Source organism: Mustela putorius, unplaced genomic scaffold, assembly GCF_011764305.1.
Source record: "Mustela putorius furo isolate JIRA1106 unplaced genomic scaffold, ASM1176430v1.1 tig00004007_pilon_pilon_pilon, whole genome shotgun sequence".
NCBI classification, from domain to species: Eukaryota; Metazoa; Chordata; class Mammalia; order Carnivora; family Mustelidae; genus Mustela; species Mustela putorius.
This window is the reverse complement of record NW_025422145.1, coordinates 3295844-3317360: the sequence shown is the minus strand read 5'-3', so window position 1 is coordinate 3317360 and position 21517 is coordinate 3295844. Positions and strand designations below refer to the sequence as shown.

General features: G+C 47.8%; 1 protein-coding gene across 4 annotated transcripts in view; it reads right to left on the bottom strand.

Moving 5' to 3' along the window:
* MYH11 (myosin heavy chain 11) overlaps positions 1–14375 on the bottom strand; it is a 111058-nt gene extending 96683 nt beyond the window's left edge. For all 4 annotated transcript variants that reach the window (XM_045072131.1, XM_045072132.1, XM_045072133.1 and 1 more), the window contains exon 1: positions 14247–14375. The gene's annotated coding sequence lies outside the window, so the exon portion shown is untranslated. The remainder of the gene's footprint in view (positions 1–14246) is intronic.
* Between the last annotated feature and the right edge of the window lie 7142 nt (positions 14376–21517).

Sequence of the window (21517 nt, the reverse complement as noted above, 5' to 3'; positions counted from 1 at the left end):
ACTATGAACAGGGATAGACTTTCAATGATCTATTTGTATCATATTTGTAGTTTTATAATTTTTGTTAAATTTATAATTATTCATTATTTTTTTTCTACAAAGACCTTCAAGTAGCCCATACACATGAGAAAGACGCGCAACCTCACTAGCAAATGAGTTAAAGCAATGAGATGTTGATCTTCCCCAATGAGCTTAGCTGAGATGAAAACCATTGGTCGTATCCAGTGTTGTCAAAAGTTGTATGGGGTCGGTCGCTGTACATGTCACCCTTACAGATGGAAAACCTTAAAAATCTATGCAAATTGTTTTTTTTAAAGATTTTATTTATTTGAAAGAGAGAGAGTGTGTGAGCACAAATAGGGGGAGGGGCAGAGGGAGAAGGGGCTCCCCACTGAGCCAGGAGCCTGATGCGGGGCTTGATCCCAGGACCCCAAGATCATGACCTAAGCGAGAGTCAGATGCTTCAGTGACTGAGCCACCCAGGCACCCCCTGCAATTGCATTTCTAGGAATTTAGCCCAAGGGAATAGACAAGGTCTCACAGATGCACCACAATGTGGGGGACACTGTTATGTGGAACAGTAAACCTGCCATCCATCTCAGGGGTCTTCAGTGATGCCTTAACTGGGACATCCATCCATTAGAATGGGGGAATTCCCCCCAAAATCCACCGTGTGGACTTTCCTTTATGCCAAAATTTCTCCCTTTCCTTTTAACCTACTTACATGTCATAAAATTCCCTCATTTGTAAATGTACATTTCAGCTACTTTTAGCAAATTCACCAAGTTGTGCATCTATCGCTACAATAAAATTTGGAATGTTCCCATCACTCCCAAAAGGGTTCCCTTATGCTGGTCCACCCTCATTCCAAGCCCAATCCCTGCAGCCACTCATCTACTCTGTCTCTACAGGCTCCCCTTCTCTAGACGTTTCATATGAATAGAATCATACCGTAGGTGACCGTGGATCACGCGAAGATACTTATAACTTAGAAATACATCATACTTATGTATAAATAGAATACTCGGGGGGGAAAAAGGAACAAATCTCAAAGGCATTATGCTAAATCAAAGAAGCCAGACTAAAAAGACTCCATTGCTTCACTGATATGTAAGTCTAGAAAAGGCAAAACCATCATGATAAAAAAGCAGATCAGAAGAGCGCTGCTGGGACTAGCCCGGGCAACTAACCACTGAGAGGCACAAAGAAGACTTCGGGGTGATGAAGCGTTCCATATTCTGATTATGGTGGTTACACGACTGTACACATTTGTCAGAAGTGGCTTATACACTTAAAAGCCAGTGAATTTAAAAAAGAAAAAAAATCAGTGAGCTTTACTGTACGTAGAATATATCTCAATAAAGTGGATGGGAATATTTATAACAGCATCTTTCCTGTAATTTTATGTGTATGTATAGACATTTTTTTTTAAAGATTTTATTTATTTATTTGACAGACAGAGATCGGAGGTGGGCAGAGAGAGGAAGGGAAGCAGACTCCCTGCTTAGCAGAGAGCCTGATGTGGGGCTCGATCCCAGGACCCTGGGATCATGACCTGAGCCGAAGGCAGAGGCTTCAACCCACCGAGCCACCCAGGCGCTCCTGTATAGACATTTTTAAAGGTCTAGAACACTGGGACGCCTGGCTGGCTCAGTCAGGGGAGCATGTGACCTCTTGACTTTGGGGGTTGTGAGTTCGAGCCCCAGGCTAGGTGTAGAGAGGACTTTTTTTTTTTTTTAAAGATTGTTTTTATTTATTTATTTGACAGAGAGAGATCACAAATAGGCAGAGAGGCAGGCAGAGAGAGAGGAGGGGAAGCAGGCTCTCTGCTGAGCATAGAGCCCCATGCGGGGCTCGATCGCAGGACCCTGGGATCATGACCTGAGCCAAAGGCAGAGGCTTTAACTCACTGAGCCACCCAGGTGCCCCTAGGGAGGACTTAAAAAAAAAAAAAAGGGGGGGGACGCTATATGCTAAAATACTCAACTATGGTTCTGTCTGGTCCCATACAGGTGAGTTTGAACATTGGTAAGAAAAATAACTATAAGGGGCACCTGGGTGGCTCAGTTGGTTAAGCATCTGTCTTCAGCTGAGGTCATGATCTCAGGGTCCCAGGACGGAGCCCTGCATCAGGCTCCCTGCTCAGCGGAAACCCTTGAGGCACGGTAATTAACATAAATTTCAAAGGTCATCCAAGTAGGATGCTGGGCAACCCGGACCTTATTTTGAAAACTGGTAACCTTGAGCGGAGGAGAAGCAAAACATTGATTCTGCCTTCCCGATAACAAATCGTTCCTCAAGGTCACTAAATAATTGGCAGAGAAAAGTCTTCATGTAAAATTTCAAGTCATTAAACGTCCTCTCAGCATGAGGAGCCCCTCTGAAACAGTCTTCATCCTATGTCTCCATGTGTCTGGGACCGAGATACTGACACACCCGGCTCTGGATTGGCCAGCTGGCTCCTCCCACCCGCCCCAGGACTCCTCCCCCACCCACTGCTGCTGTGCCCCCCAGGAACTGAGGCGCAGGCTGAGTTAGGATGGACGGCCACCGGGACATACAGTGTGGTTGCTCCCCCTACTTTGGCAGAGAAGAATTCATGACTCCTTTGAATTCACCAATGTAACGCCCGCGCTTGGAACCCACATCCCAGCGAGATGGAGCAGCCCCCCGTCCCGTGAACGGGCAGACAACTCCAGACATGCAGACTTTGCAAGGCAAAATTCAGCCGCTTGTCTCTTTCAGGGGTGAAAATATCAGCAGTCCTGATCTAGTAGCTCATTTTTTAAAAAATATACATTTATTTGAGAGACAGAGAGAGAGAGAGAGAGTACACAAGCAGGGGGAAGGGCAGGAGAGGGAGAGAATCTTGACCAGGTTCCAACTCCCTGCTGAGTCTGGAGCCCAATTCAGGGCTCGAAAGACCCCAACCTGAGCTGAAATCAAGAGTCGGCCACCAAAACGACTGAGCCACCAGGTGCCCCTGCTATAGTACATTTGATTTTAAAGACTTTATTTATTTATTTGACAGACAGAGATCACAAGTGGGCAGAGAGGCAGGCAGAGAGAGAGATGGGGAAGCAGGCTCCCCACTGAGCAGAGAGCACAACGCAGGTCTCGATCCCAGGACCTGGAGATCATGACCTGAGACAAAGGCAGAGGCTCAACCCACTGAGCCATCCAGGCGCCCCTAAGAGTGCATTTTTAAGAAGGTGGAGAAATGAGTAAATTATTCCCTAATTCTGAATAATCACTTTGTCACTCAAAGAAGCACAATAAGGAACTGCACATGACCTTGAGTTTAACGATCACAATTCCTGCAGTTTTAAACTCTTCTGGGTTTCTTGTGGGACGTTATTCCAGGGGCATCCCTCCCGCAACCTCACCTTTAATTGTTGTGAAAGAACACTCCTTCTGCTTGGAAGAATTTCAATGAACAAATGTAGAAGGAACAACAAAACTAGAACAGAGCAATTTTGGAAGCCCTCATAAAACAGTGGGCCCTGACAATGACCATCGGTAGTTACTCAAACCATGAGACCAGTGGCTCACGCACATCCCTGTGCACCAGCACCCCGACCCTGCCCTGGGGGTGGGGCTGTGAAATGGCAGATGGCTGGGCCCACCCAGAGCTCCTGAATCAGCAGGCCTGGGGTGAGCCCCAGGACGTGCATTTCTAAGAATTTCCTGGGTAATGCTGAGAATGTAGGTCTGGGATCTGCAATTTAGACCCACGGAGTTAGAGAAGTGTCCGGAAAGGTTTATCATGTGTACATCAGGAGGGTGTCACCTAAGTGTGGTCATTAACCTTAATATCACAATAAAGAGTTGATCAGATGCCGGATGGGGAACCATGAAAAGTGCCACCAGCGTCAAGGAAATATTCTTCCAGAAAGAAGGGGAGGGGGGGGATGGGGAACCAAAGCTTCACCCTCATTAGGTGAAGGTCTAACACCCAGGAAATGCAAGGCACAGGGAATGCACTAAACATGGGGGACGGTGGGAGGTTGCAACAAAGTCCACAGGTGGGAAGGCATCAGACAAATGATTGCATTCCTTTAACCAAGGAGAGGAGAGTTCAAACTAGAAGGGGGTTTGAGACCCAGAGAAAAACTGAGGGGCCTCCCGGTTTGATCAGTACCAAAGGGGAGTGGCAGGCCTGGGTGGGGGAGGTGGCCTAGCAGTCTATCTACTTGTGCACACATAGGAACATTTTCACAATGAAAAAGTCCAACAGAGGGGCGCCTGGGTGGCTCAGTGGGTTAAGCCGCTGCCTTCGGCTCAGGTCATGATCTCGGGGTCCTGGGATCGAGTCCCGCATCGGGCTCTCTGCTCGGCAGGGAGCCTGCTTCCTCCTCTCTCTCTCTCTCTGCCTGCCCCTCTGCCTACTTGTGATCTCTCTCTGTCAAATAAATAAATAAAATCTTAAAAAAAAAAAAAAAAGTCCAACAGAGAAAATAAAAGACAAACATGGAGGCGGGGGGAAGAGCCCCTCCTCCCCTAACAGGCATATACCAGGGCAAATCAGAAATAAGGGCACATTTCGCCTTTCTGAAAAGCCACGCCTTTCACGGGAAGCTTTGCAAAATCGAATGCAGTTGTGAGAAAAAACGAAATTCCAACAACCGGTCCCAAAAACATAGGAGACGATCAAGAAAATCTGAACATCAGCCTAATATCCATTATATTAGGGAATGTGCTAAACTTTTCAGAGCAACCATGGTACCATGATTTCATCTATTTAGGGTACTTTCCTGGGGCGCCTGGCTGGCTCGGTGGGAGAAGCACGTGACTCTTGATCTCGGGGGTCGTGAGTTCAAGCCACACGTGGGGTATGGACAGGACTTTAAGTGAATGAACTTTAAAAAACTATTTAGAGGCCCTTCTTTTCTGAGATAGTCGGAAGTAGTTGTAACTGCCTGACAAGGCAGGGGTTATCAGTATCCCACACCATTTCCTGTTTGGCCTGTATGTCATCCCCAGGGTCAAGTTCTCTGTATACCCACAGGGAGTGTTAACACTCACATTCCCCGTCCAGGGGCTGGGTTGAGTGGCTCACATGCAGGACTACCAGGGAACAACAGCACAGCCTTAGGACTGGCTGTTACACTCAGCTCCATCTTACAGATTTGGAAACAGAGGCTCAGAGAGGTGAAGCGATCTGCCTGAGGTCACACAGCAGAGCCAGGTCCTGAGCCCACATCTGATTCCAGAGCCTGTGCCCCTCTGCCTCCCACAAGAGCCGGATGGGCTTGTCTGGAGCTCAACGGAGAATGTGCAGTAAAAGATCTGACCCTTGAAAGGACCTGACACCGTTCCTGGCACATTATCAACATTCAAAATGGGACCCCAGTGAGATGGAGGGAACTTTGGCTCCACACCGCAGCAAGAAAAAAATCTCAGGCACACATTTGAATAAAGAAGGGAGACACAAAAAGGATGTACTGTGTCCGAAACCAGGCAAAGCTATATCCTACAGTGATAGACATCAGACATCTTAGCCTGAAGAGCAGGACCTTCTTAATCTGTGTGCCGGGGACAGGGACGTGATCATTTTGTGACCATTCATTCCACTACATGCCCAAATGATGAGTACTTTTCTGATACAAAGTACACACTTCCATGAAAAATTGTGGTTTCCTTTATTTTTTTCTTCATCTTCGTGAGGAAATAAACATAAAATTGACCACCTTCACCTACCAAGGGCATAGTTCAAGTGACAACTAAAAGGGCTCTTTCCGATGGCGAGGTAGGTCAACCGCCTTACAAGTCAGAAAAACAGCAAACATAATACAACAGAAAAACCAAAGGACATAGGAATCCCCATCACCAGAAACCCTGTCTCGTCCAGGACTCAGAAACCCAAACAAGATCAAGTGCAGAGAATCTGTCTCTAGCCAAAAAAGGAGAGAGAAAAGCGGGCTCACTTCTCAGGGCTTTGATGCTTCCGGCCGTTATGAAGTGTGACATCTGCTTTGGTCAAAGCAAAGAGAAGCCTGGCTTCACCCTGGAATAGCATTTCCCAGAGTGTGTTCCTTGGAACCCTAATCCCTTGAAATAGTAGAGGTGGGGGTTGGGTGGGATTCAGGGAAGTTGAGATACTCTTCCAAAAAAAAAAAAAAAAAAAAAATTCTGTGGTTAAAGCCACTTGAAAAGTGCCACTCCCCACCCCCCAAGCTCCCACCCCCTCCACCTCTGCCATAGAGAGACCACGGATCAGAACATCCAAGAGGTTAATAGGTCCTGACTCCCAAAAACGGTATTATGCCTTTGGACCCAGGGCTCCCCAAAACATTTGGCCACAGACCTCTTTTCCCACCAAACACGGATGAAATCCTACAGATTTGCCCTTGAGAAAATTCAGTGAGCCTAACAAATTGATAATACTATGAGTACTCACAGCTGCTAAATCTTTATTAGGTACCTAGTATCATCTCATTTAATCCCCTCATAAACACCAAGATACACCATTAACTCTGGCTTACAGACGAGGAAATGGGCACAGAGAGGCTGTTACTTGCTCATCGTGGCACAGCCAGCTACAGTGGATCCTGAATAAAAGTGTATTTCCAAGATGATCTCTTCTGCTCTGTTCGCCTTCTTTGAAACAGGCAGAACGCTTGAGGGCTCTGGGAAATACAGGCGTGCCTGAGAAAGGTCCCCGATCCGTGTCGAAGGCTCCGGATAAGTCGGCTTCATCGTTAAAAGGATATGCCCCAGCATGTAGCCAGAGCCTTGTGTCTACAGAATTTGGGATCCTGGCTCCTCAGCACAAAGTGTCACGTCAGGCATTAGGGGAGGAGACACAGGGAGGAATAAAAAGCAGCTGGCAGGGTGCCTGGGTGGCTCAGTGGGTTAAGCCTCTGCCTTCGGCTCAAGTCATGATCTCAGAGTCCTGGGATCAAGCCCCACATCGGGCTCTCTGCTCAACAGGGAGCCTATTTCCCCCTCTCTCTCTGCCTGTTTCTGCTACTTATGATCTCTGTCTATCAAATAAATAAATAAAATCTTTAAAAAAAAAAAAGGCAGCTGGCAAAATCAGAGGAGTGGTCAGGGAACAGGATCCCAGTGAGAGGGTTCTCCTCGTGCTGCCTGGAAACAAAACCTGGTCTCCTGCTCCTGGCCGCAGCCCTTCATTTCAAGCAGGGGTTTTCAACCTCAGCGCTGGGGACATTGGGCATTGAGCATTCTTTGGTGGGGGATGGGGCGGTCTTTGTGCATTAGAGGACGTTCTCAGCATCCTTGTTCTCTACCTGCTACAGACCAGCAGCCCCTCCTCCTACCCGCTGTGGCAGCCAAAACGCCTCTAGACATCGCCAGATGCTCGAAACTGTCCCCAGTGCGAATCACCGCTCAAGAGCAAACACAGGGGTTCTCTTAGGAAGACCAGGAAAGCTGAGGACCGTCGCTCCGTCATCCACACCAGCTTGGAAGGCCAAGTGCAGAAGGTCACACAGGTGAAATGAAGACATGAGTCAGACAAGAGACAGACTCGCCGAGAGCTGAGCCTCCAGGAGATTCCTCCGTCCCCCACCGACCCCTCCTCCCACGCGCGGCATCGGCTTCAGGGTGAGAAAGGTCACCCAGGGTAGTGCTGCGGAAGACTGATGGACCCTCAGTTGGGTTCATTCGTCAAGGGCTGCTCTCAAGCCTTTCGATAAGAACAAAGGACTCTCGTGCTCTGCGTCAGCAACATCCAGCACAGCTGCGTGTGTCCGGCGTGGACACGGCCCCAACTTCCCTGCCAGCCTCACACAGTTTCATTCTCTGAGCTCCAACAAGCTGTCGGCTAGCCTCTGCGACACCACCAGGTTACAAGTCCCAGTTCTGCTACGCATTCGCTGGGTGACTCTGGGCAAGTCCCCCTGCCTCTCTGAGCCTTGCCTTTTTCCTGTGGGGGAAGGGGGGAAGAGGAGGCTGGCCTGACACTCACATTTTAGGATATCCGTGGATACCAAAGGGTTGAAATTGGACCCATGAAGACTGTCCAGGGGCTCTCGTGGGTTCTCATGTCGGCTTTATTTTCCCCAGGGGAACGCGGGGGTAAAAGATCTTGCCCTTTCTGTTTCCGCACCAATGAAAAAGGAGTAAAATACCCCAGGGCCCAAATCGCATAGGATTTGCACATCACCACGCCTGCTCAACAGCTTCCCTGAAGATTTCATTGCCCAGCCGCGGCTCGGGAGCTGGGACCAGAGACACAAACCTAAATGTCCCCAGGGGCCAGAGGGGCAATGTAGAGTGACCCAGGCTCCAGGTGGCTCAGCTCCTTCACTCCAGGCGGGGTCACCTGGTGAGAATGTGGCCCTGCACGGCCAGATGGCCAACAGACCCACAAGTCTGAGTTTAGGTACGAAAGCGCCATCCCCTCAAGTTAAAACAAACACTGCCCCTTTCACACAGACAAAACAATGTCCTCTGAGTCCATCTAGGACATAAGCCACCTGCCGGAAGGACCTCTGCATCAGAGAAATGAGGTCTGGCTCAGGTGTGAGAGGAGCTCGAAAGTAGGAGCAAAAGGAAGTAGAAGTGGGACCAGGCTCCCTCAACACACCAGTGTTCCCAGCCTCAAGCTGTCCCCACAAGGCCACTGGGCTCTACCTCTGTTACTAATAATAGCCACCATCATTACTGGGCCCCTTCTTTTCATGGGGTATGGGGTTGGGCCATCTATTACTATTATTATTAATTTTTTAAGAAGTTTTAAAAAAATTTTTCTTTATTTGACAGAGAGAGAGAGAGTACCCAGCAGAGGGAGCAGGAGAGGGAGCAGCAGACTCCCCACTGAGCAGGGAGCCCTACACAGGGCTCCATCCCCCCAAAGGCAGCCGCTTCACCAAGTGAGCCGCCCAGGCACCCTGGGGTGGGGCCTTTATTAAATACACCAGCTCACAGTGTGTCCTAAGTGTCCGGCAAGGTAAGCATCATTTATTATTCCTTTAATATTACAGAGATCCTGGAAAGTAAACTACATTAAAGGTCTTCACTGGTAAAAGCTGGAGCCAGGATTTAAATCCGGATCTGCCTGACACCCAATCTACTCTTAGCAGAAAAGCTCTTCCTTGCGCCTGGCCTGTCCCCCACGCCACACCCCCCCATCACATCCCCTACCCCTGGAGGGTCCCAAGGCAACCCGCCCTCACCGTAACAGAAAAAAGATGGGCAATGAAACTATCAGCTCTGTCTTGCTTTCAACATCTAACTCATTTAGATACTGTGTTTAAAGTCACTCCGAAGGAAGTGTTTTAGTTCAGAGAGCAAACTCCTTTTTCTCCCCTAGGGAGAGAAACTGAGTGAGCAGGAGACATCGTAGCTCCTATGCAGAACAATTTTGGGATAGAGAGAACCGGTCATTTCTGGCCCTAACAGGCCCATTGTACTTTGTAGCTTACAGTCCTGGCATAACGCAGCTTACAGTAAATGGACAGTCTCAAATGGGACAGACATTTCTCAATATCTATCTATTTTAAATGTGCCTGCCGGAGCGCCCGGATGGCTTGGCCACTGAAGCATCCGGCTCTTGATTTCGGCTTCAGGTCACAATCTCAGGGTCGTGAGATCGAGCCCGGTGTTGGGCTCAGCGCTGGGCATAGAGCCTACTTAAGATTCTCTCTTCCTTCCTCTCATCCTCTCCCTGCCCTCTCTCTCCTTCTGTCCTGCTGCCTCCTCTCCCACCACACTCGCTCTCTCTCAAAAAAATAAAAATAAATGTGCATACCCTTTGACTGAGCCATTGAATTGCTGGGAATTTATCTGATAAACTCATGTAATTAGACAAAAATAGATACAAGGATGGTCCCTGAAGCACTCTTCAGAGAAGTGATGGCAAGCAGCTGGTCATGTTTCCATCAGGGCTTGTTTCTGTAAGAAGCTAGACTTTCAAACAATAGAGTATTACGCAGCTGATTTTTTAAAATGCCAAAACAGGCTAATACAGAAAGAGGCAGGAGATCTAGGATTAACTGAAAAAAAAAAAAAAAAAAAAAAAAAAAAAAAGGTCTAATTTCCAGAATGCCAATATTTGTGTAACAAAAGGAAATTTGAGATAGAAAGGTTCTCAAAAGATCTATGAGAATACACTAACCTTGATCACTTCAGGGGATGAGAAGGGCGTTCGACCTGGAGCCTGGGGCATGGCAATCGCCACCCCAGAGGTCTCAAAGGTTGACCCTTTTGAGATTCTGTATCATCTGCTGCAGACTTTGCTGGTCCGGCGGCGTTAAGGAAGGAATGGGAAGTGGCAAGTTCAAGGCTGCGTGAGTGAGCAAGGGGCAGGTCCTGCTGCCCTTTCCTGGGGACTTTTGATGAGGGCTTTTCCTTCCAAGCTGCTTATTAACTGACTCAAATCCAAGGTAAGAACAACAGGCACTCTTACAAAATTTCCTTCAAATCCTTACATGGCCTTCTTCAGACTCAGCCTTTCCTCTGATGTGTGGCCATGGTTAAACTCTTTACAGGTCAGGGGTGGAGGGCAGAGACCCCGGGGAGCAAAAGAACCCTTATAAAAGTCAGACAGGGTTTCGTTCACAGGGGAGCACCTCAAGGAGGCCATCTCGACCCTACACAAATCACAAATGGGGGCGCCTGGGTGGTTCAGTGGGTTAAAGCCTCTGCCTTCGGCTCAGGTCATGATCTCAGGGTCCCGGGATCGAGTCCGCTTCCTTCTCTCTCTCTCTCTCTCTCTCTCTCTCTCTCTCTCTCTCTCTCTGCCTGCCTCTGCCTGCTTGTGATGTCTGTCGAATAAATAAATAAATAATCTTTTTTAAAAAAATCACAAATGGGCCAAGAGCACTGGAATGTGCGATGTTCTTGGCACAGTTGAGGAAGTGTGGCCATATTGAAGCAGAAGATTCTAGCAAACCACCTTTGGGGCAAACAGGATTTAGGGAGACATGATCCAAAAGGAAAATCAGGGACAAGTTTCTCCTTTACAGAAAGGCCACAGCAGAGACAGGCATTCTGGTTCTGCCAAGTACCAGCTCTCCCACATTAAGCAAAACCCTTAAGGTCTCTGGTCAGGTGCATTATAAGTAACTGTCCACTGAAGTTGACCAGGGACCAGGCACTATGTTAAAGCCTTTATTGGCATTATTCCACTTAATCCTCCCAACAGGGTAATCCCTTGGGCTCTAGAGTTAGAAAGGCCTAGATCTGCAGAATCCGTTCCTGCTCATCAGTCAGGCAAGCTATCTGGAGCAAGTTATTCAGAGCACGAAAGTAAAAAGTGGCCAATAATAATGTCTCCTCCAAAGGGTTGTTGTAAAGCCAGTAAAATGATGCCAGTGAAGAGCTTAGCAGGTCAGCTGGCAAAAGTGCTCATTAGCTCTCCCCCCACCCCCCCATTTTTCAGATGGGAAAACTGAGATTTGCCAACGCCGGTGATTTCTAAATTTGCTCGTGACATTCTAGGATTCCAGGGGATTTAATACTGGACTTGGCTTTCCAGAAAAATCTGATGCCTATCTGATTTCAGAATTACATGGTTGTGCCTACAACAGAAAATCCACCTGTTTGGATCCGATGTTCTGCAGAAAGAAGAGACACATCGCGCCCCCTCCCAGCCCCCCCGCCGGAAAAAAAATAACATTTTCAGGAAAGGTCATGTGAACACACAGCGAGAAGGCACCCTTCTTCAAACCAAGAATGGAATCGGCCGGTGCCTTGACATTGGACATCACAGCCTCCAGAGCTGGTCCTCTTTCCCCCTTCCTTAAGATGACAGGTCCTCATCTGGCTAAGTGATTTAGTCAATGACGAGAGCCAGACGCTGAGAAGGGGACTCAGGTCATCGGCAATTGATGAACAAGCAGGATTCTGAAGAGCTGGTTTGGCCAAATCTTCTAGAGCCAGAGCTCCGGGAAGAGGGAAAGGCAGGATGAGATGAGACAGTGCCAGAGGTAGACGGGGAGAAGGGGACAGAGGGGGACCTGCGTGTGAATGAAGGGACCGGACTGTGGAGTGTTAGAGGAATTCATCAACGCACTGGACAGGACGCCTCGTAGACTTTGTGAAGCCTTGGCGTTATGAACCCCCCGTGCAACAGAGTCTCACAAAGGTCATTAATTTTTTACAGAACAGAAATTCTGTTTTCTATTCCCACCTTGGAAAGCAGTAGCTGAAGAAATGTAAGTGCCCCCCCCAAAAAAGTTCCTTAAATAAATAAAACCTGTAAATCAGAGAGGAGCAGGCAAAAGTCTTCCCTCTTCTGTCCCCAAGGCCTCCTTCTCCAGGCTCCCCAACTTGTTCCCAAATGGGCAGAACAAGAGCCAAGAAATCCCCAGAGTCTCGACCAACAAAGCTGCCATAGAACGCTAATTTGCAAGCGAGCTGGGGATGGCCTCGTGGAAAACACTACCATACATGGGCATGTTTGCCTCAATCTCGGCCCCTGGACAGAAAAGTAATGATAACAAACCCATAACAAATACCTTGTACGGAATAACACGTCTATTTCAGATGCGAAAATAAAAAAACACGGTGTGTACCAGGCGAGCCCTAGAAGCTTCTTGTGGGAAGCCCAGCTGGTTCATGGGTTGGACCCTCAGGATGGCAGCCCGGACGGCCCACCACCCCCACCCCTGGGGTGGGGGGACAAATAACACATTTTATTTTAAATTTACAAAAGGCCCATTTGTTTTCTTCAAAGAGAAGATGATAAAACCTTGCCTTCCTGGAAGCAGCTGGTCGCCCCTAGAAACCTAACTGCAAAAAGGGTTTTCGTAAAGACAAAAGATGGTGGGTTCAAGGCTATGCCTTTGGCATCAGACATACCCAGGAACGGGCTCCACCGCTTACAAGCTGTGTGACGCCGGACAAGTTACTGAACCTCTCTGAGTCCCAGCTGTCTTTTTACGAAATGGGCATCATGAGCCTCCTTTAAAAGATTGTTGTGGTGATTCAGGAGCTAAATTACATCAAACATGGCTACAGTGCCTGGTACATAGGTATCCCACCAGGCTGGGTGGCTATCTCCCTGGAAACGCTCGGAAGAAAGAATTCCTTCCACAGAGATTCAACATCCTCTGTCACACACTGCCATCCATCTAATGCCTTTCAGTCCAGCATCTTTAAGAAAACAAAACCCATCCAGAAAGACCAAAGAAAACACAACTATGCACGTCGGCTGACTCACAGTCTGCCCACTTTCCCTTTGCCAAACCCTGGCCACTTTGCAATTTTATCAATCAGAATTTTATCAATCGGTTCTTAATACTGGAACTAAACACTCTCTGTCTTGGGTTTCTAAATACTTTCTCTGACTTCTTGATCAGCGTGGCTTTGAATGGTGCCTTTCCTCAAGCAGCAAAATCCCCACCAGCTCTCTGCGCAGGGAGGAAACTGCAACAGGTGCGCCCACTTTGTGGGACATTAAGAGCAACATTTGTATCAGCTGCTCTGCAGACCATCCCAGAACCTTCTTACTGAATCCACCTGCGGGTCATGGATGCAAATTGAGGCTCTGGCATCTGTCTGGGTATTTGAAGCCCCTGGGATTAGCCTGGATAAGACTTTTTTTTTTTTTTTTTACTTTAGAGTGAGGTGGTCTGGAAGAAAACTGGGCTGTAAGAAATACATTGGATCATAACCAGCCCTACCTCTCCAGGGATATCAACAAGCACATCCTTTAAATGGTGAAAAACACTCCTCTTTCTGCAGAGCAACTGCCCATGTGTTTTTGACTCATTTAACACATTCTCAACAGAACTAGCCTTGCTTCCGAATACACCTGGAGCATTACTTTGCACACCTCTGTGCCTGGAAGCGACTTTTCAGTGAAGTTCATTTGCGTTTTATCTGTGCCTAAAATCAAAGTTAGAAGCTTAGGAAGTTGGTCCTCTGAGGCTGTAAGGGGTCACATCTCCCAGATTTGCCTTTTAAGAACAGTATAGGACGCCTCTTTTTTTTTTTTTTTTTTTAAGTATTTTGTTTTTGTTTTTTTTTTTTGTTTGTTTGTTTCTGGAGATTCAAGTGTAACTGGAGGTGGGCCTGGGCATTTGTCTTTAGAAAGGACCCCCCAGGAGGTATTTATCATTGACAACCTTGGGAGATGCTGGTTTGAGGAAAACCTAGGCTGGCTGGGGCAGAGAAATGAACATTGGGAATCCCTCCTTCCTCCCCATAGTCCTGGAGAGGACGACAACCAAAACACCTCGCGGCTCCCCAGCCCTTGTAGGATGGATGCCCCGTGGGACCCTCAAACCCCCTACCCCATTGACCCACCCCCACCCCAGGACCACCCTACTTACAGATCTCCCAACTGGGGGGACAGCGGAGAAGAAACTGGGTGGAGAGCTCAGATCTGGCACACCTCCCAGGCAGGGGAGTCCAAATCTCCCGGTTGGCCCGGGACGCCTCTCTTTATAGACCCGGAGCTGCCCGCGGGAGGGAGAGGGGAGGCGGCCCGGGGGCAGTGGGAGGGAGGGTCCCATGCTGCTCCCTCCGCAGCGCCCCCTGCAGGGCCCGGGAAGAGCGGCTTCAGTGCGGGCCCTAGGGCGCACCTGCGGCTGCGCGGGGAGAGGGGCGCACGCGGAGCGGGAGCGCTGGGGGCTGCGGAGCTCGCGGCTGAAGGCTTCGGGGCAGGTGTCTCACCCGCCTTCCCTGCTCTGGGACAGTCACCGAGACTCTGCTTCCCAGAGGAAGGGGGCGAGCGGCCAGCGTCTACAGGGGATGCTTGAGAATGGCTTGGCCCGGTCAGGAGCACGGCGCGGATTTTAACCGCTTCCTCCCCACGGAGCGGGTGGGCGAGGGGGTGGTGAATTGCCACCTCGCCGCCCGGCTCCTGATTTTATTTGCCTCCCACTGGCTGGATACGGGGTTGGCGGTGCTGCGTGAAGCGTAAAGAAAGGGGATTTTTTGAACTTTGCAAAGTGCGAGGCAGGAGCCCCCGAGTGCTGGGAATTGTTCGGGAAAGGGAACTTTTTATTTTTCCCAATTTGCCATCCCCACCTCCACCCACAAGCAAAAGATGAAAATAAAAAGAAAAGAAGAAACAAAAAAAAAACAACAAAAAAAACCGCTGCTGTGATTTCAGGCTTCCATTCCATGGGCCTTTCGCTGAGTGCCTGACCTCGGGCAAGTCATTTCCTTGCGCTGAGCCTTAGTGTCCGCAGCTTAAAAAAAAAAAAAAAAAAAAGTACGGATGCGTGTGTTGGGGAGGGTACATTTATGTAATTTGCATGGTGCATGTCAGGATCCAAATAAAATGGGTGGGACCCCGCCCTTGCAAGTCCCCAAACTTTCCTCCCCCGCCCACAAAATTCTTGCAAATGAAGAAGCTGCTTAAAACTTGACTTAAAGCTTAGCACCCCTCTCTCCCCTCCTCCCCCGGCATTTGTCTGTCTTATTTGTCCGTCTGTCTGTCTCTCTCTCCCGTATGTCTGACTCAAATCCATCATGCTTTCTGTCTTGCGGCCACTCTGTATGTCACTGTGTCCATCACTGTCTCTCTCTGTCTCTGGCACCTGTGTCTCTCCAGCACGTCTCCCTCCGTCTCTGGCCCTTGCCTCTGGCTCCCGATCTCCGGCTGGGTCTCTCCCTGGCTCTCGGTCTTCTCCCTGGTCTCCGCTGCCCGCACGCACACAGGCCATAAAAGGAAGCCCAGGCGGTGGGCTGGCCCGGCGCCAGGCCGGGGACCCGCGCACCCCGCTCCCCGCCCCGCACGGGCTCCGGCTTCCCGGGCCGGTCCTCCCTCCCGGGGCGCGGCGGGGGGCGCAGGGCGGGCGACAACCCAAAAAGGACAGGCGCGGGCTCCTTCCTGCAGGAATTCCCAGCGCCGCATACCAGCCCGGGGCTGCCCGCTCCCCCTGACTAAATATGGTGCGGAGCGGCCTCCCGGCGCGGCGGGCGCGGGGGAGGGGGCCCTGCCTCCCACGGCCGCGACAGGGACAGCCCCTCAGGCCCACGCGAGCTCCAGCTACTCCCGGTGGCCAGAGGGTTTGGGGTGAGGGTCAGGGGCCGTGGGAAGACCCTTGCCAGGCTCTGTGCCCTTGGTCCCCAACCCCTCCCCTAGTAACCAGATCAGATTAGGTGGAGGGAGGGCGTGGGCCTGTGTTAATACCCCCATTTTGCAGGTGAGAAAACTGAGGTCCTAGAGGTGTGCAGAGATTTGCCCAGGCTCTCGCTGGGACTGGAGCCCATCACTGCCAGGATTTACTTCCAAAGAGTTGTTAAAGGGCTGAATCCTCTACGGTTGGTGGCCAGTGCAGCTTTCTAGCTGTTCTACCACAGGCCAGTCCTTAAAGGCTATGTGACTCAGTTTCCCTACCTGGATGTTTGTAAACAGTCGTTGAGATGATCCATGTAAAATGAACATATGGTTCTGTTATCTGGTAGTTGTTATTATTCTCGACAAACTTGAAACCCAGTAGGTTGGCACAGGCCTTGGGTGTGTGACCGTGAGTGAGAGCCTGTCCCTCCTGCAGGGTCCCCACCGCAGGGCTCAGCGTCTCAGACCCTCTTGATCACTTCCTCATGCTTCCAACGTCAGGCTCTCCTGCTTTCTCACCCCTGAAAACACGCAAGTGCCCTAAATCAGATCTGCCAGAGTTCAGCTGACTGCACAGCGTGGGGTGAAGATCTTCAGAAAATGATGGATAAGCTGCTTCTCCACGTGCCTTTTACTGTCTACACTGTAAAAGGAGTGGAAATTGCCCCTGCGTTGGCTGGTATGGACAGGGTGCGGAGCGGAGGGTGTGATGGAAAGGGAAGAGTGAAGTTGACCACCACCTTCCTGTCCTGGAACAAACCCAGAGCAGCCTGTTACGGTCGAACTTGCTGACCTCAAAGTGAGAGCTGGCATCTTTACTGGAGACCTTAACACTGGTACTTCAAAGGGGTTTTGCATTTGATTCCTTAAAAGAATTTGTTGGTAAATTTTAAAAGAGAATCCCTATAAGCAATTATTAATAAATGGAGGGCTTATTAAACAACAACACTGGATTTTACTGCATTCTCTCTCCTCTTCCTTGTAACAACCCTAGGAAGCAAGTACTTAAAAAAAAAATGTTTTTCCCCATTTTGCTGTCAACAAACCAGGCTGGTGAACTAAGTGACAAGCCAATTAAGTAACAGGCTGGTGAATTAAGTAACTAGCATAGCTAATTAGTGCTGGAGTAGGAATTCCAACTCCCCATGTCTGATCGAGTCCATGTTAAGTAGAAGGGAAGTTACGCTTGATCTTTGAGGCAACAGGCCAGAAGTCACAGGAGAGTCGGTGTACTGAGACTCCGTCTTCTCGAAGAGGAAAGCAGATGGACAGAATCTTTACCTCAACTACCTTACTGGGTTGTTAAATATGACGATGCATGTGAAGGCCTTATATAAGGTATTTCATACCTTCCTGGTACATTCTAAGCATGTTCAGGGACAGTATGTGTACATAACAGTCATTCATTAAATATCTGTCCAATGCAGAAGCTCAGATGTTTGAATCTTCAAAAGCACATTGTTATAATGATGAAGTCAAATGCCTGTTTTATTTCTCATGGCTCAAAAAGCCAGTTATTTTAAGATCAAGGGGGGAAAGCATACTTTAAAAAAAAAGTGTTACTTCAAGAGCTGTCCAGTAAATTTCCTGGGCTTGTCTTCTTTGTGGGGTGCTGTGTAATGGGAGTTTCCATGAACTCATGAAACAAGACAGCAGAGGGGAAATTTCTCGCTTGGAGTCTTTCCCTCTTTATCGAATAGCTTTGTATTTGCTATTGGTTTCAAAAAGCTCCAAAATGTGATTCCCTCCAGTTTTTAATAATATCAGAGATTGGATCCAAAGATGATTTACTCCTGCATGTACTTCACAATCTCATTATTTAAAAGTGTACCAGCACTCAAGTCCTCCAGCCCAAGAGTGGCACAGCACTGTGCCTTCTTGTGAATGGACATCATTCCTGGCCACAAGCCCAGCTCGCCTCTATCTCTTGCACAAAGCCCCTTCTGTTTCACTCGTGTTGGCTCCACACTTCTCCAGGACAAGACTGCATGGCAGACAGACCTGCAATGCTCTCTCCTTCATCACTTTCTGATTCTGGTGTCTTGGTAACTCCAGATTCTCTACCCTCCATTAGGAAGGGTCCTGAAGGGCGCCTGAGTGGTTCAGTGGGCTAAGCCTCTGCCTTTGGCTTGGGTCATGATCTCAGTTCAGGGTCCTGGGATCTACCTGCATCAGGCTCTCTGCTCAGCAGGGAGCCTGCTTCCCCCCTCCCTCTCTGCCTATATCTCTGCCTACTTATGATCTCTGTCTGTCAAATAAATAAATTATATATATATATATATATATATATATATATATATATGGAAGGGTGGGTCCTAAAATTCTCAAAGTAGTTCTACAGTGTTTTACAAAACAAAACATGTTCTTCACATATGAACCAGCAAATCATACTCCTTAGGATTTACCCAAATGAGTTAAAAGCTTGAGTCCATGCTGAAGCCTGCACTTGGGATGTTTAAAGCAGCTCTATCCATAATTGTCAAACCTTGGGAGCAACCAAGCAGCTATTCAGCAGTGAAAGGACAATCTGGTACACTAAGGTGGTGGAATATTCTTTGGTGCTGAAACAAACGAGCTTTCGAGCCATGAAAGGACATGGAGGGTTCTTAGGTGCATATTACCAAGGGAAAGAAACCGGTCTGGAGAGACCACATCCTGTAGGATTCCAACTATATAACGTTCTGGGAAAGGCAGTTAGTTACAAGATCTATGGTTGCCAGGGGTTGGGGGTCTGGAGGGATGAACGAAGAGAACTCAGGGATTTTACGGCAGTGAAAATACTGCGTGGTACTAGAATGGTGGATGGCTGTCATCACTCATTTGTTCAGATGCACAGAACGAACAGCACCCAAAATGAACGCTGATGTGAAATATGGACTGTGATAATGTGTCCGCACAGGTCCACCCATTGGAACAAATGTGACGCTCCCTGCAGGGGTAGGGGTGTGGGGGCAGGAGTGACATGAGTGAGGGGAGTGGATATGAGGTATATAGAAACTCTCTATATATTATACTCAACTTGGCTGTGAACCTGAGCTTACTCTCAAAAGTAATGTCTATTTTGGGGGGATGCCTGGATGGCTCAGTCAGTTAAGCGTCTGCCTTCAAATCGGATCATGATCCCAAGGTCCTGGATTGAGCCTGCAGTAGGGCTCCCTGCTCAGCAGGGAGTCTGCTTCTCCCTCTGCCTTTTCCTTGCTCGCTTTCTCTCTCTCTCAAAATCTTTAAAAAAAGTCAATTTTTCGTAAAAAGGTAGTTTCATCTTTCATTAAAAAAAAAAAAAGTGAACAAAGACCACACAACCCTTGCAGAATGGTTAACGAAAGTCAAATCCCAAGTGGCTGGGAAGCATTGTCTCAAATGCCTTTAAAGGCATATTCTCACAATGTTAATCCTTCATGTACACTTGGCTTTAGGTTAAAAGAACACATCAAGTCTTATATAATCATACAGACATGTGAGTCATACAACTGCGTTCTTGCACATCATTATAAAGCTATCAGTTTACTCTGTGCAAACATATATGCTAAGCTAAATTTATCATCTTCAAACGCCACCTCTGCTCCTGCTGGGTTTGTGGACTGCCCAAGTTTTGTTATTTCCACTTTTCCTAAACCTCTCTTCAGTCTCAATTCCCATCCTATTTTTCTGTATATCCACAATCCATCCACATCTCCTCCTAAAGCTTCTCCCTATTTCTGGAGGAGAACTTCTCCCAACAACCCCATGAAAAGCACCAGCAATGATGCACCGATTCAGTTTAGGAGGTAGGAGAATAGTTATACTTGTCTTGTCTTTCCCTCAGTTGTTTTTTTCTTTAATGTCTCAGCCAGTGCACCTTTTTCAATGACTGGCTTATAAAACTGACACCGTTCAAAAATCCTGAATATAAAAATTTCTAGAGCAGATTTTTCAACCTAAGGTCTTTTGTGGAAATCTCAAATCTCAAAAATCGGAGTGTGTTGAAAACAGGTTGTTTTCCTTTTTGCAAATATAAAAACATACTACTAAATATGCTTTTGTGAACACCTACGTGGCCCCCCAGGTTATAATACCGTTCCCCCCAGAGACGGGCATCATGAGGCTCCTGGATGAAAAGCGTCGCAGGGCGATGTGGCTGGTGCCCGCGGCACGCGCCAGGGCAGGTTCTCCTACTTCCACCTCACTCCACATCCTCCAACTACTAGGCCGCGGGAGATCCTGAAGGCAGGCCTGGGGAGCCCCTCCCAACCTTCTTCCCGCCCTGGTGCCCAGCTCTTAATGAAAGAAGAGTCATAGGAACATCCTTTGCACAAAAAAGAGTTGCTTAATTGTTCTTTTATTAATACATTGAAAAGTATAAAAGTTGCCCAGGTTCAAACAAGTTACACAACAATGCATATAAACATGCTGTGAACGACATGGGACAATTCCGTTTAGTTTTGTATTGTGACGATTTTCTATCAGTAACCAAAATTATAAACTCCAGCATTTTTTCTTAATCTAGTCCTGCATGATTGTAATTCCTGAGGTAAACTTAGTGTCCACTGCCAACATCCTTGGATGTAAACCAAGTCCTCTGAAAAGAATTCAGACATTTATATTCCCACATACAATACAACAGGATTCCTAATTGTTACCAGATACTACAGATTTGATTTGAAAAATGGAAATGAGCCCCAAGAGTATATCTCTTCTGTAATCCTAGCTCATCAACAGGGCCTCTCAGAATCCTCTCACTTGCAAAGTATGGCTTAATGGGATTTCTTTAATAATTTTCTGCATTCAGATAAAAATTCTTGGTTCATCTGTAAGGACAGAACACTTTACCAACACCAAAGAGAAACTCAAAACTTTGAAAAGACAGCACTGAATCAACACCCTGAAGAGAAGGCCAATTTTGCCATCTACAGCCCTTTGCTCTTGCCCTGTGGAAAACATTCAAGCTCAATGTCATCGGTATGTGGGCACCTGTGCGGTTCTGTCGGATTATACTTTATGACTTTGGCCAACCAGGGCTATCATCACAGCTGTCCTCAGTGACATCAGGCTGCAGCCTCCACGTTATAAAAATGTCTTCGTAAATATCAAAATAGCATTTTAGACATAGTACAGGAAGAGCTCTTACCATTTTTCTAACCATTTTTCTAACCCAAAAATAAAAAACTGACATGCAGTGAGTCCAGGTAAGCAGGGACTGGCTCTTCCGGAGCTTATTTTGTGATTGCACAACTGAGGGCCGCATGGAGGTTAAACAATGCCATCTTTTAAAAGGTGCTTTCTGGTATTTCTCCTAAACCCTGTCTCTTCATGCTTATTCCACATTCTTTATATAATAAAATAAACTCTTTGTTTGACTTACAGCAAAATTAAAAGAATTATTTCCCCCTCTACCTTTTAATTAAATCTTCCAGTAGAAGCCAAAATGGTCTAAGGAAAGAAAAAGCACATTGTTACCTAGTTTAAAAGTTCAGATTTGGATAGTAATTCAGATATTTAAACCAAATTATAAATGGTTATCTGAAAAACTGCTAATTGTAAACAAAAAACTGA